The 6,476-nt window shown below is 48.1% G+C and overlaps 1 long non-coding RNA gene across 2 annotated transcripts; it reads left to right on the forward strand.

Annotated features, from left to right (window-relative positions):
- Positions 1 to 292: 292 nt before the first annotated feature.
- Positions 293 to 6,151, forward strand: LOC115613163. 2 transcript variants are annotated; one of them, XR_003993293.1, is made up of 2 exons: positions 293 to 1,379; positions 3,569 to 6,151. It is a non-coding gene; the product is annotated as an uncharacterized LOC115613163 (long non-coding RNA). The 2 variants fall into 2 exon arrangements; XR_003993294.1 differs by having other exon boundaries at positions 293 to 1,317.
- The last annotated feature ends 325 nt before the right edge of the window (positions 6,152 to 6,476 follow it).

Below are 6,476 nucleotides of genomic sequence, written 5' to 3' on the forward strand. Positions count from 1 at the left end.
AAGACGGACGGGGCGGACGAACAGCGGCACCGGACCGGGAGAGACTTAAAGGAATAGGGTGGAAATAAGGGGGAAAATCGCTATAAAAGAACTTTTTTCCCCGGGGGGGGGGGGTCGGCGGCCCGTGACGCAGCGGCAGTGACAGCGGGAGCGGCCGGGGCGGTGCCCCCCCCCCCCCCCCCGGACCGTTAGGGCGGGAGCGGGACGGTTCCCACGTGGGTGCGGAGCGACCCCCCCATCCCACCCCGAACGTCTTTTGCTTGTGGGTTTGTCATTAGTAATAATCGTTTTAATATCATTTGGGGGGAGCCGCGCCCGCCCCCGCAGGTGTGGTTCGGGGTTCGGCGTTTTACCCGGTTTTACCCCGTTTTTACCCGGTTTTACCCCGGTTTTACCCGGTTTTTACCCGTTTCCCTCTTTTTTATTAAGGAAACGGGGAGCCCGGTTGCCACCGACCCCTGCTTCACCCCGGGGCTTCACTATACTTTTATATGTAGTGTTATAGATTAAAAATAGCTTTATAGATTAGAATAATACTAGTATAACCAAAAATAAAGCAAAAACCGGGTGAAATAATTTAAAATATTTACGAAAAGGTAATAATTCGCACCCAGCTTCTGCTGTTTTTTCCTCTCCCCCCTCCCATGCTGGTGACTTGCTTTGTACAGGAAATTTGAATATCCTGGCAAAGGCGACGTCCAAGTGCAGCTTTGGGAGGTTTTTCCCTTTCTTAATGTATCCTAAATACAACTTTTTGCCCCCATATCTGCATCAGGTACATAAAGACAATTTTTTTCTTGCGTCCAGAGTGGGTTTTCCAAGGTTAAAACTGGAATTTCTCCCTCCAACAATAAAACCCAGAGATAAGTTGTGCCCGTGCGCTACAGGCGGGTGTAGGTGAGGGTCCTTCTGCCAAGTTTCATCATCTTCTGCGCTGAAGAAACCCAAAGAAGTCGCCATCAGCTGCAAAAGTCTGTGCTGAGTTATCCCCCTTTGGTGGGAAACACTAAAACGGAGCTGCTAATGCAATAAGCACTGACGAAATGTAAGAGGGGAGTTTGCTGCAGGCAAAGTGACCCGAGTATATTTCATAAAAGAAATGTAATTACTGTGTGCTTGTTATGGTTTGAATTATTGTTCGTCTGACCAAAAAAATATTACTATTTTCTTTTCCTTCCCCCCCCTCTTCTTAACAAATCAACTTTAGAGGAATCAGGCTTCCAGATCTGTCCCTTGTTTAAAAGTGGATGAGATGACAATGCAAAAAGACAACTGGAAGTAACAAGAAGCATCCTACTTTTCCTCTCCTCAGCAGTGGTGAGAAAAAACTGTGGATCCCGGAGTTTTTCTGTGGATTTTACTGGTTTTCCAGGAGTACTGTAAGTTGAAGTCTTAGCCCCCAGGCCTGTTGAGCACCAGGCGCTCCCGTCCCGTTCGCAGCCCCGTTGCGATAGCTCCGACAGTTCTGGCAGGAGCTGCTCCGGGGCTGAGTTTCGGAGGGAGCCAAGTTAACGAATTAATTCGGTGCGTTGTTTGAATTCGCCCTTTGGAGCTGCCGTTTGGTTTCGGGGCTCCGGCCCCACCTCGGCGCACGGTGGTTTAACAGGCGGAAGGTGCGCCGCGCTGAGCTGGGATAGCGCTGTGAGCCGTGTGGGGTGCTGCTGCTCCTGCCCTTTCCCTGCGTGAATTGGTGAGGAAAACGTGGTTTTCATATAGCTATGTGAGAAATTACCCACTCTCCTATAGCTCTGACCAGCCAACAGGGAGAAAACCCATTTTATGCGTTTCTTGCTGCCCAGGGTGAAGTCTAAAACTCACGTAAGGGTGGTTTTTTGGGTGCTCCGAGGGGATGCAAATGAACGTAACGTGGCTGCGTGCAGTTCCCACGTCCGACTGCTCGTGCTCCGCGACAGTCACTTCTCCTCCCGCTGCCTTTCGTGTTGGAAGTGTCAGAGCTGGAAGCGTTTGGGGGTTGTGGATCAAGCGTCGGGGCTGATTCCGGCTGTTGGCCACATCTGTAAATATGAATACGTGACTTTTGTTTCAATTTCATTGTTCAAACGGGGCAGGGATGGACGTGGTGGGGTTTTGCAGCCCCGGGCAGACAGGAAGGGTTTCGCTGGTGCTACTCGCCCCCTTATTTTCGTTTTACCACCATAATTATATGTCACTAATTTAACATCTGGGACCTTCAGCTGTAACGAGATGATTTATTTTTAGTCTTTTTGCAAAATAGTAAATGCTTTTTTGTTTTATTTTTATTCTTTCAAATGAGAACAATGACTTCAGGGTTTGCCTGTGTGTGTCTCCTGTATGAAAGCTGTTTGATAGCAGAGTTGTTTCTTGTGCTTTATGTATGTAGGAAATACTTCATATTTACTTGTCTTTGGGCTTACTTAGCCCTGCAGTGGGCGAGTCAGTGAAAGCTCTGTATGCAAATCTGCCCTCTCACTGGCTCCTGTCTTTATTTCCTTCCCTTTCCTATGGCGCTTTCTCTGACTTCTTTTCCCCCCCTTTCTTTTTATTTCTGGTGACAGTGAGGAGAGACCTGGTTGTCTTTTAAGGGAACCCTCTATTTCAGGGTGACTTTGGTTTAGTTTTTAGCATGAGTTTGGGCTTGGGGTGGGAGGGGGGGTTACTTAATTGCCCAATATACTTTGGCAAGCAGAAGTTGCATTGTTTTGTGAACTGCATTAACGGATTTCTGCGTGTTCCAATTCCCCAGTTATTTGGGGGATTTAATTAAACCTTTGTAGGTGGTTGGCTTATGCAGATGACAGGTAGAAGTCTCGGTTTCTAGAAATAGCTGGTGTATGTTCCACAGGCGCAGAGCTTGTGGCAGCAGAAGAGCTGTTGCCATGCTTTTGCATTCAGGTGGAACTTTTGGGACAGCTCTCTTACTGTTTGGGGCTACCAGCACAGCAGGACACCCCTATTCATGGCTGGCGGGTGCTCCCTGGGTGCTGCCTCCCCCTGGCAGTGAGTGGCTGAGCACCCATCAGTGTCACCACGAACCCCCAGCCCCATGAATAGCCTCTCTGCATCTTACCTGCTTGTCCTAGGCATGGGTTATCACATCACAAAGATGTTTCTTTTGCTTCTGAAGACCAACAGGTTGTTCTACTGCTGCTGGTTTAACCCCTTCAGGGAGGGGAGGTGGGCTTGATGCTGTCTGTGGTTGTGCCTAGCAGCTTCCCGCTCGCCCCCAGAGCTGCCGCTGGTTTTGGCTGGTGGGACCTGTGTTGTTCCTCCTCGCTGGGTTATGATTCAGGTCACCATTGTGTCTTGGGTACCACTGCCCCGAGTCACACTCCTCGTGGCAACGCTGCCTGTAGCCCCAGCTGCAAGAATGGGGAGAACAGGGAGAGGAGGGATGCAGTTTCTCTTAAGCTCTGCTTTGGAAATGCTGCTTCATAGTCTGCCTTCTCCAGAGGTGAAAACTTGATTATTTTGGGGTTTTTCCCCCTAATTTTAAAACTATTTGTGCCCATCCGAGTCTTTGTAGTCTGCATGTGCCTCGGGAGGGGACTGCTGCACCTCATAAACCCTTCTGTGTGTTGCTTTCTAGTTCCCGTTGAGACAGTGATTGCCTTGTGACCAGAGAGAGTCAGTGCAGGAGGAGCCGATGTGCCAGCATCCAAAGGTGAGTTGGGAAGGTAAGTTCGCATGTCCAACCTGCTCTGAAATGCAGGAGCATCCCTCTGGATAAATAAATACAGGTTCCTCTGAAACATTCCTGGGGCACTGCCGTTAACACCTTGGAGAGGTCGAGATGAACTCAGACCATTCTGTTCAGCCGCCGTCTTTCCGATTTCACATTGAGAATCCAAAGGGGTTTAACTTCTTTAAATTTGAAAGAAGCTGAAGTGTCAGATGGGATGATTCAAACACAGCTTTCTAGTGCTGAAAATAATTATGCTGTCATGTCATAAGCACACATACTTTCTCAGATACGTGTTTCACTGCCCGTCCCAAATTTCCACTTGCCCAATACTTGGTCTGAACGTTGATTTTTCCCTTTGTGCTAGAGAATAGGCTGGTGGAGGTGTATTGAGCCCTCATTTTGCAAAGTCCTGCTTGCTGAAGAGAGCTCTTGCCCCCTTCTCAAACTAGGCTAAAGACTGTTTTTTTTATATATATGTATAAAACCATTAATTAAAGCATGAACCTCAAACACAGAAGGGATTCTAGAGCTGAGCTTTTTTACTGTTGCTTTCTTTTTGAGTCACTTGAAGAGATGAAAGAAATAACTACACAGGTACAGTGAAGTAAAATGTTACAGAAATATTAATGGTAATTACAAGGGGGGTTGTTTTGTTTCAGGTTTTAGCTTTAGGTTTAACTTTCTCCGGGTACTTGTTGGCTTTGTAGTTGCTCGCTGGGGAGTTGGACCTGGTGCTATCAGTATTGAGGATGCTGAAGTGGTAAAAAAATACTGCTGGGTTTGGTTTTTGTTGGTTTTTTTTTGTAGGCAAATATTTGATTTAAAATCTGCAATGATTTGGCACGGGTCAGGAGAGCTTTTGGAATTCCTGTTTTTAAGTTTGCTGAAGAGGCAGGGACCGGGAGGAGAACAAACCAGCAGCGTGTTCAGCGCGAGGGGACGGCACCAGCGTTTGAACCGGTGGCGTCATCTCTGACATTGTTCAGGGCTTTTTGTGATGCTGCTTCTTAAGAAAATGAATTGAAGGAAGTTGTCACATCACTGGAATAAGGAAAAAAAAGTGGAAAGGAAACACAGGAGATGTCAGGCTGTCTGCATGGCTCCTGCACAGCCTCGCAGGCTGGTGTGCAAGTGCCTCTGGCAGCCTCTGTTCTGCCCCACACTGGAGTTCACTGGTACAGGCGGAGGAGGTGATGGAGTTCCAGCGTGTCTTTAATATCAGTCATATAAGGTTTATTCATTCAAATACTAAACGAGCATAATCTACTCTTTTTTAAAAAAATGGGGTTTTATTTTTTTATTTCTCAGAATAAGACTATTTTAAGGCAAACTGAACAGGTTTGAACTGTTGGAACCTGAATTTATTTATCTGACATATTCACGTTGGGACTTCTGGAAAAATCCTTGATGTTCAGCAGCCCCTAAGCGGAAAGCACAAGGTAATGTTTATCCATAGAGCATTTGGAAGGACCAGGAAGGTCTGCAGGCTCTTTACAGGAGCAAAAGCAGCAGATCTGCTGGATCTGAAGTGTAGATTTGCTGGGACCCACATGTTAAGGGTGCTTTGGGGGTAGGGGTGGGGAACAGTGAATTTCTGGTTTTGTTTCTGAAACTGTTTGCACTGTGTAACCGCTTGTTCTCTTATAGTTACAGACTTTCTGATAGCACCCGTGAAGAAAAACAAAAAGTCCTGTGGTGGTAATGCATACACGTTAAATGTCTTCATTGTAGAGTGTTCTTCAGTGCCTTATATCATGGTTTCAAAATACATACATATATATATAAATTCAAAATACCATTTGGAATGTCAACATTCAGTGGGCTTTGAGGAGATGTAGCAGCACATCATGGTTTGTAGGGACAAGGAGATACAGACCATTCTGGGCTGCCTCATTACCTCAAGGATAAGACAAGAAAGTGAGCTTCTGGTTATCATAGACGTGGGAGCTAACACATTCCCATGTATCTCTTTAGTTGAGTTGAACAGGTATGTGTAGACCAGTTCTCTTGGTGCTTGTATCTGTGCACATCCTCTGCAGCTCCAAATATATTCCCTATGAGTTTGTGTGTCCGTGTGTGTCTCAGCGGGGCTGGCCCTGCAGGCAGGAAGGACTCAAGGCTCCTTTTTGTCCTCCAATTATGGGCACAACCAGTGTTGGCATGAGCACTGTGCTTTCAGCTGCTGCCTCACCTATTGCTCTTCAGTCCTTTCCCCAGCAAAGGATCAGCTAAGGTACTCTGTTGCCCTGTGTTTTGGGGGGGAAAGGTGGGGTTTGGGGGCCGTCGCGAGGCGCTGGGATGGACAGTTGTCAGCAGTGCTCTAGCAGCACGTAAATACTGGAGTTTGGGATTGCCTGTTGCTCTCCAGTATTGCATTGCTGCTTTAGTGAGGCTGGAAATCAGTCCCTGCCGCAGGAGCCGGGCTCTGCTGCTGCACGGGGGCTCTCATCTCCCACCCCAATAAACCACTGCGGAGGCAGCAACCAACGAGGGCTCGGTGTCGTTCATGGGGAGGGGGGTGCACCCCACACCCCTGTGCTGGTGGGTGCCTCATACTCCAGTGGGTGTGGAGGCTTTGGTTCTTCTGCAGCATCTGTGGGGAGGGAAGGGCCTGGGAGTGCCTGGTGGCAGTGGGGGGCAAGGGCTGATGCTGGGTGCTGTGATGGGAAGAGTTTGGAGGGCTTGGAGCATCTGAGGGTTTGCCTGCAGACACATCGCTGCAGCAGTGAGAAACTCCAGAGCAAGCCTGGCCCCAAGGTGAAGGGTTAGGGTCAGGGTTTCCTGAAGGGCTCAAAGCCTCATTTTTAGGGTC

The sequence above is a fragment of the Strigops habroptila genome, chromosome 9 (genome assembly GCF_004027225.2).
Source record: "Strigops habroptila isolate Jane chromosome 9, bStrHab1.2.pri, whole genome shotgun sequence".
NCBI classification, from domain to species: domain Eukaryota; kingdom Metazoa; phylum Chordata; class Aves; order Psittaciformes; family Psittacidae; genus Strigops; species Strigops habroptila.